This window comes from Elephantulus edwardii, unplaced genomic scaffold, assembly GCF_000299155.1.
Source record: "Elephantulus edwardii isolate Elephantulus edwardi_28Jun2011 unplaced genomic scaffold, EleEdw1.0 scaffold00023, whole genome shotgun sequence".
NCBI lineage: Eukaryota > Metazoa > Chordata > Mammalia > Macroscelidea > Macroscelididae > Elephantulus > Elephantulus edwardii.
Window position 1 is genome coordinate 2,278,813 of NW_006399773.1, and position 8,747 is coordinate 2,287,559.

The 8,747-nt window shown below is 48.1% G+C and overlaps 1 protein-coding gene across 1 annotated transcript in view; it reads left to right on the forward strand.

Annotated features, from left to right (window-relative positions):
* The first annotated feature begins 5,694 nt into the window (after positions 1–5,694).
* KLF12 (Kruppel-like factor 12) overlaps positions 5,695–8,747 on the forward strand; it is a 600,750-nt gene continuing 597,697 nt past the window's right edge. Inside the window, exon 1 of the mRNA XM_006882709.1 lies at positions 5,695–5,975. The gene's annotated coding sequence lies outside the window, so the exon portion shown is untranslated. The remainder of the gene's footprint in view (positions 5,976–8,747) is intronic.

Here is an 8,747-nt window from a genome sequence, read left to right on the forward strand (position 1 = left end):
AAAAAAAAAAAAGACAGAATTGTTTAAATAAGGAGACAGAGAGTGAGAAGGTTATTTTAAGCAATGATTTTGTTTCTTCTGCTGTAACTTGCCTTTTTTGCCATGGTCATTTTTATATGTACTTGCATTTTGCATAGAATGTTCTAGAAGCTAAATTCATGAACTCTACAAAAATAAAATAAAAAAAGGAGAGCCTCAGTTTCTAATGACAAGTTATCCTCTCTTGTCTCTCTCTTAGAATAAAAGTAAGAAATAAAAGGAGGCAGGGAGAAAGTAAGGAACAAAAGGAAGAAGAATAAAGTTCTTTATTAAGATTATACTTTAAGCACAAAATTACTTTAAGTTAAAATATATAGTTTAACTTAAAAAGTGGATCAATTAAGACAGGTATATTCCAAAGCTAGCAACATATCAATCTAGAAATTAAATATACGGGGTCCAAATGGAGATCTGATGGTCTTGTGGCCTGGTGGCAAGAAGGTGTTCTGTGATCCTGAAGGCACGCAATTCGAGGCCACGAGCTGCTCCACAAGGGAAGGATAAACAATCTCCTTTCATGTGATTAACTGCCTCTGAAAACCCACCAGAGGTTCAGCTATGGGTTGGTTCTAACTCTACAGTACACAACAACAACAGGTCTAAATACTTTATTGAACTAAAGTTTTGGCATCTTACACATTCCTTTAAATTATTATTCTCGACCAAACAAAACAGCTCTACTACTTTTTTCAAATTATTGTACTAAGTACAGGTTAAGGGATGTCACAAAATACTTTTGTTTATAAATGTTGCCCTTGTAAGAATAGCTGGTTTATCTACATCACAGTTTATTGGGGTTTTTTTAAAATCTTTTAGACATTTGCTAGCAAGAATTCTAAGGAAAATACCAGTAACAAAATGGTTTACAATATGAGACTAAAGCATGCCTTAGCAAAGAAGCAGACACTACCGTTTGGCTGTCCCCAAATTCACCTAAGACGCCTTCTCCCTGCACATTCTCCTATGCTTGGTCTTGAGGAAACTATGAGGCCAAGTTTTGTCTAATGAATTATAACCAGATGTCATGAAGAAGTTTGTAGAATAGCTTTATCAAAGGACAGATTTGTTTTTCACCTTTAGTCTCTTCACTTCCTCTGAACTGTGGGAAGAAAAAAACAAAATGAAGTTGGGTCTTGGGACATCCAGGCATCTCTAGGACAGGGTAGGTTGGCTGCTGCTTCCCTGATTCTCCCTGCGTTCCTGTTAGGAGTGGGTATTATTTTAATATGCTGCTATAATGAGACACTACAAATTCGGTAGCTTGTGAGCACAGAAGATATAAGATGAAGATCTTCCTATTCCCTTCCCTTGTACTGCCTCCTCCAAACAACATACTGCTGAGTTTTGGAGTCTGAATTTAATTTGTAATTTCATTCACAGCTGTGCCAACATTCATTTCCCATTGTAGTCACATCCACTTCAGAGTTTCATGTTCTCTCAACCAAGCTATGGCAATAGCATTTCTACTTAGCTCAATCACCCTTCCTACCAAAGCAATATAGATATTTGGGGAGTAAAGCTCAATGTCTAATAATTCTCATAATGCAATGCCTGTGGGTCAACATCAGCTCATACCTGATTGATCCTCCACTGAGTTTTTCAGGCTTTAGATCCCAAGAGAAGAGATTGCCCAGCTTTACTATGAGAAATGGCTGGTGGTATTTGAACCTTTCTAGTGAGAGAGAGGTGAGGCCTTTGGATGAGCAGTGCAACTCCTTACTTGAATGTCTAATAACCAATTAAAATACAAGTGACACCTCTTTATCAAATTAAGAATGCTGATTGGTTGTGTTGGTTTAAAAGTACTACCCAACACTAGCAAATACAGAAAACGTCAGTCTCCTGGATGATGGTACCATTGGGAACTGAGAAAATATTTCTGAAGAATTGGGTAGTATATTTCTGAAACAGTGATGCCAAAATGCCAAATTGATATTGTCCCAATAATACAGTTTAAGGGAATCTGTTGAAAAGAATTATTTTTGCAAGGAAGAAACTAACTTTTTTCATTATAATTCCAAATACTTCAGAAAAATGTTGTTGTAAGCGACCCTATGTACAATAGCTCTAAACCCAGCTCTGTCCTGTACCAACCTCATTGTCTCTGACCCATCTACCCCCATTACCTCAGTCAGGGTCTTCCTCTCTTGCACTGTCCCTCCCAAGCATGATGTCCCTCACCAAGGACTGGTTCCTTCTTGCAACATGCTCAAAATATGTCAGAGGGAGTTTCAGAATCCTTGCCTCCAAGGAGCAGCCTGCTTTCACCCTCTCAAGAACAAACTTGTTCTCCTAGCAGTTCATGGTATGTATATTCAATACTCTTCTCCAGCACAACTCAAAGGCATAGATTCTCCTATCATCCCTAGTCATTGCACTGCTCTCTGATGCATAGCAAGTAATTGCAAAGACTATGACCTGGATCAGGTACACCTTAGTCTCCAGACTGACACTGATGCTCTTCAGTACTTTGGAGTAGTCTTTAACTGCTGACTTTCCCAATGCAATTCTTCTTCTGATGTCTTGGCTACTGGTACTGCTACTTGTGGATTCAAGCATGAGGAAAACTATTTTGCTGTATTTCTATTTTCTAGGTCTTTGCACATATATGGAAGTAAAAAAAATGGTCTGAACAGAAAGATATACATGTATCTTTGGTGGGTTAAGTCTATTCCCCCCCTACTTCTCTGCTGTTTACACCTTACTTCTGGTTTAATCTAAATTCCATAGAGAGTTAAAATTACAGAACTGAGTTGAAAATGTATGCCAGAGTATGTTCACGGTCTCTCTCTTACACACACACACACACACACACACACACACACACACACACACACACGCTTTGTTCTGGTATCTACTCTCCCAACAATTAAATATCCCTACCTTATCCTTCCATGGTCTTTGCTTTTCCCCACCCATGCCTGAGCTAGCTCTCTCAATAAACCGAGTCTCAATTCTAAACTTCCCCATCTGTGAAGTATCATTTCTATTTCTTTTAAACTGTAAACATGGTTTTAAAATTCTGCCAGCATATTTTTCCTAATGCTTTATGTACTTCTCTTAGCCACACTCTAGATGTTAACCTCAACCCATGCCTAATTTCCTGATCCCTCTTGAATGGCTTCTTGGGCATTATTTTCCGTCTTTCATGATGTTATCAACACGCCCCTTTGGCTGTAGCTGTACGAAAGGAGTACAGTTTCCGCACGTGCAGAAGCAATCGCTATAGAATATATTTATGATCTCGCCACCACTCAGCTCTCTGAGAAAGAGCTGTTATTACAAGAACTGCCACGATGACATAATTCCTTATAGCATCCTTCCACCCTTACAGTTAACTCGCTTCACTCCCAGCCTCTCCTTGCCCCACCTAGAGGAAAACTTTCAAGTGTTTCTAGCAGAGGCAAGTTTCCTCGTTTATTTATATCCTGCCTATTTGTTGACAGAGAAACTGTTCGTTCTCAAACTTTTATCTTCATGTGATTTCTGTCCATAATGTACTGGAGTCAATGGAGTCAGAAGGGAGGCCCAGCCCAGAGTCAAGCTCTCATTTCTCCAGTTTGCCTTCTCCTCATGTCTCCAGTCTGGCTTCCAACGCGTTCTTGTTGCTCAGCTTTCCCGGTTTTTGGTTGTGTGTTTGTTGTTTTTTTTCAGTTTTTGTAGAAAAACTGAAAAGAGTAGGCCATAATTTTCAGGCATTTCTACACCTATTCACTGTAGGCCCCTCCTTTTAATTGTATTTTGTTGCTAAGAAAAACACAGGCCTCCAGATCATGGCCAGGACGAGAGGGCCTTGGGAATCCATCCTCAGGCTGGACTACCTTTCCCATTTTCCTCTCTCACAGAATGTGACAGGAGGCAGAGCGCGCCAGGCGGCACACGCCTTTGTTTTCATTAATCACGCACACCAGGCCTTTATTAAGTGTTTGCAAAATGCCACAATGCCATACAAATGTAGAACATGGCTTTTCCTGGCTTGAATTTGCTCCTTCGCTCTAATTTCCTGTTTCTCGGCCTCTCCCTGGTTTCTCTCCCACCCCACTTCATGCCACATTGCTGAAAAATCTTTCTCTCTTAACCTAAACTTCCCTTTCCTGGCGTTCTCCCAAGGCAGGGGCCTCGCCGCCTCCGGGGTCCTGGTCTCCACCCTGGAGGTTTCTCACGCAGGGTGGGCTAAGGGACAACGTGCAACTGTGTCAGCCTAACCGAGGGGCCAAGGTGCGCTCACCTAGGTTTGCAAGAAAGTGGTGCTGGCAACCTTCCCACCATCCGTGAGCTCCCCGCCCCGCCGCGCCCTGCCCAGCCCGCCACCCCGCCCGTCGCTTCCGCCGTCCCCACCCCGCCGCCGGCGGCCCTCCAGCGGTGGTGACCCCGGGGTCCTCCAGCTCGCCGCTGCCAACGCCTCCTCCCGCCCCAGAATCCCGCGGATCCGCTCCCGGGGCGCAGGGCGGGGCGGGCGGGGACGGCGTCAAGGACTTAGCTCTGGGGCTCAGGGCGAGGGACTGGATGCCCTTCCCCCGACACCCCGCGCCCTGGCTCTCTGAGCGGGGTGAGGGGCTCCATGTGCCCCCCCCATTCTCCTTTGCAAGTTCTCTTTTCCTAAATAACTGTCTCCGGGAGGTGCCCCTTCTCTGCGTGTTCCAAAGCCAGGCAGGAGTCTCCGCCGCGCCCCTATTCATCCACCTAGGTGACACGCGAGGAGGGGACAGGGCAGGGGAGCCCCGAGTCGCGTCCGCGAGGCACTGGCAAAGTGCATCTGTTCAGAACCCAAACAATGATGCCCCTTCGTCCGTGCCCAGTCCTGCGCGCTGGCCTCGCACCGTCCCCGGGCGCCGCCCGGCCCCGGCCCGGGGTGCCCCCGCACGGCCCCCATTGTTGCGGGGGCGCGGCGATGCCTGGAGCCCGGGGCGGTCTCCGCGAGCGCCCTGCAGCCTCGCCCGGCCGCCACGCGGCTCCGCCCACACCTTTGGAAGTTTGGTCGCCCGCGAGGCTCAGGGACGCCTCGGGTTCGGGCCCCCTCCCCGCACTCCCCACCGGGACGGGCGCGGGGCGGGGGTGCGGGCGCAGGGGGAGCGGGCGCCGGGCTTGCCGTGCCTCCCGATTCCCTCCATAAGGCGGTCTTGCGCGCTTTGACACAAAAGAGGGGACTTTCTCGCGGCGGTGCGCGCAAGTCCTCGCCGGGGCGAGTTGCAATCGGGCGGTTCCTCCTGCGGCCAGGCCCGCCTGCCCCCTGCCCCCCGCGGCTCACAAAGCTCGCCGGCCATGTGTATATTCTGTGCGGTGCCGCAGCAAGGTGGTGCAGGTGAAAGGAAGCGCCGAGGCGCGCGGAGGCCGCGGCCGGGGAGGCGGGCGCAGGGGTGGGGCGGGGTGGGGCGGGGTGGAGGCTCCGCGGACCCACCCCCAGCCGCGGCCCGGGCGGCGAGGCGAGGGCTGGGCAGTGGGTGTTGCCTTCTACCTCTGCGAGCGGGGAGGGGTTAGTTTCCCACAGGGGATTTCAACCATCATACTCAGAGCCCGCCTCCTAATCCTCGGGCGGAGCGGCTCGGGGGCTTTGCCCCATTTTATGGCAATAAAGCGACTTAGCGCCTGCTGAGCGCGCCCCTCCCCGCCGCCGCCCCCGCCCTCGGCCCCACCCCGGGGCTCACCCGCAGCGGCGGGGCTTTGTTTCTGGGGAGGAAGACCCGGAGGTCTTTTGTTTGGGGGTTTGCTGTGGCCACCCCCCCACCCCGCCCCAGCGCACCCCACCCCCCGCGCCTCTCCGGTTTCCTGCGCGCCCGGCTGCAAAGGAGGCGAAGCGGCGTCTTGCAACCCCCTCGGCTGGGCCCCGGGGTAATTCGATGCGGGCCTGGCTAGGCTCCCCACGCTAGACCCGGGCTCGCGGCTCGGCAGCCTCCACCCACCGGCCCACCCTACATTTAGCGCATCATGTGATCCGGGTAAGTCATTTGCAAGTACAACAGTTCCCTGGGTTGCCCCCCATTCATTTCCTGAGAACTGCGGAGAGCCGCTGAGAGGCTCTGCCCGTGCGTGTGCGTGTGAGTGTGTGCGGCTGACGCTGTGTGAGAGTGTGTGTGTGTGTGTGTGTGTGTTAGAGAGAAAGGGAGAGAGACAGAGGGGCACTCTGTGTAAGGGAAAGAAAACAATTTCTCCTGCTCTGCAGCTTCTGTTCAGGTCTGTGCTGATTCCGTTTCTTATCAAAATAAACAACCCACTCTTTATTATTATTATAATTATTTTTTGTCATTCCCAAATCAGAACGTCTGCTCTTAACATGTTTTCTTTTCCTTCTGTCATCTGCTCAAGTTAAATCATTTGGGTTGGTCTGTGTTCTTTAAAAGGGGGGAAAGTCCGGGGGAGCGGGAGGGGGCCTGGGAAGGGCGATGCTATTGCACAGCGAGTCTCTTGGCCGGATTCGTGGAGAATAAAGAATGAGGGTTCTTTCCCCACCCTTCCCCCCCACCCATTTTTTTTTCCTTAAAAAGAACTTGTCAAGTAACGTGTATAAAGCAAAAAAAGAAAAAAAAAATTTTTCCCCCTACTCGGAGTGGAATTGTTGGTTGCAATGTTTGCCTGACAGTTGGCAAGGAAGGAAAAGAAAACACCCGAGCTGCATTGGGGCGGGGTGGGGGGCGTCTTGTTGAAGGAGTTAGCCCCCAGCAATAGAGAGGCTGTGATGGAAAGCTGCACCGGGGCTGGGGGCAGTGCGCGCGCGTTGGAGTGGAGGGGAAGGGGTTAAGGCGGAGATGACACTGCTGGCATGGATAGTGGTCCTGGTGATACATTCATTATTGTCTCTGGTCGTAATGATGTGGAACTGTCACTTGCTACAGTGCCTGATCCGTGGTGGTAGCCCAGGGCTGGCCCGAGGTTGTTAATTTCAATTCCTGGGGAACCTCCAGAGTTGACAAGGGCCAAGTTTGCACGTCCACTCGGGCTGGAGAGTAGGCATGGGAGCCCCTTCTTGCTTCATGAGCTCAAGCTGAACACTCGGACTTGACCTCCAAGGCATTAGTTGGCATTCCTGCTAGATGCCTTCCTAGGGGGAGTATCAATCTTGCTTTTGTTGGGTAGAGCACTGCCTATTAGAACTTTGAAAACTTTTATCTTTGGGGGAAGGGTGGGGTGCACTCAACAGTTCTCTTTCTCAGTGCATTTGAGGGAAAAGCTTGGAAAAAGTACCAATTCCTTTGTTATATGCCCTGCAGCTTCCCAACCCCCTTCACCTGGCGCTTCCAGTTTTGCATACTGTAACAGGGAAAAAACCCCCTTAATTTGGCTGATAAAAGCGGACTGTGTTGAGATAAAGAGCGTTAGTACAATGGAAGGTGTAATCTGGGTGCACAGTTTTTATGGATCATATTGTCAGCTCTTTCCTTTATATGTGCAGATGGTTTATTATTCTATAGGAAGGGTTTCAACAGTTCCACTGCCTACCAGATTCTTGTCCATGCCGATGGATGTTGTTTTAAGGTGCCTTCAATAATCTCCCACTTTCCCTGGAGCACCAGGGAGATGAGCAGTTCTATTTACATTTAGTGCGTGTGCGTCTAGACATCTTTGCCAGACAGCTGCCAGTCAAGTGCACGTCACTCTGGAAATCCACCTAAACGCCTCCATTCTCTTTCTTTACTGGAGGACCTAGTTGTTTAGATAAGTAAATGCTTGGCAATAAATTTGGTGGCCTTTAGCTGGCAGCAGCTTGTGATGCGAATAGGAGTGGTCACTTTGAAGAGTGGGTGTATACCATCTAAGTTATGTGCTTTAAAACTGGCTTGCTTTTTTTTAAAAAAAAAGTCGTGATCCTGGCTACTCCCCTCCAAAAAAAGCCTACTTGTGTTATTTGCAAACTTCATTCACATGTTGCTTGCATTTTTTTAAACCACATAGAAATTAGTTTATGATAAAGAGTATATTTTTAGTCTAGAAAAATCTGGCCTTAGAAGCTTAGGGGAAATAGGATGTTGAAGGACAAACATTTTGGTTGCATAAGTTGTATCTTGATCACTGCAGCTGGTCAGTCTTGAGGCTCAAATGAGTGTATTAAGCTCCTTCTGAGTTGGGAAAGGATCAATTTGAGCAGAAGAGCATTGGCAGACATTAGTAATACATACTGGAGGGGTATTTATTATTGCACTTTTGAATTCAAATAACTTCTAATGTCTCTTTAAAACTGGGTCAAATTTGGGATATGTGCACACAAACAATTTGCATAATTTATGAACTGAAACTGTCATAAATATGACTGTCAGGTAAACGAGACATTCTTGAAAGGTTTCTGTTTATTTTTGAAGTGCTTCAGTTATTTATCTTTTACCTTTTAGTGGTCCAGATTTAAAGGAAACTTTGGTGAGCAAAACTTTATTTTGGAAAGCTTTGTATTGCCATCTTGTCAAGGAAGAATGCTGGGCAGATGAGCCTTTAATCATCACCCCCCTACCCCAAAGAAAAATTCCTGTCCAAGAAATGAATGCCATTTGGGTAAAAACTGGACTTGGTGTAGCAGTTGAGACCTTGACCTTAGCAACTCTTGGCTGCTGGCTGTTTGCTACAGCTGCAGCCTCTGTGTGTGCTCAAGGGGAGGGGACACCAAACAGTGGGGCACTCACAAGCCCCAGGCAGACCAAGTCCGGATGCTTGGAGTTCATTCTCACCAGCAAGCCTCAGGCATATATGATGTCCACGGCGTGCTGGTCATTTAAGAAAAAAAA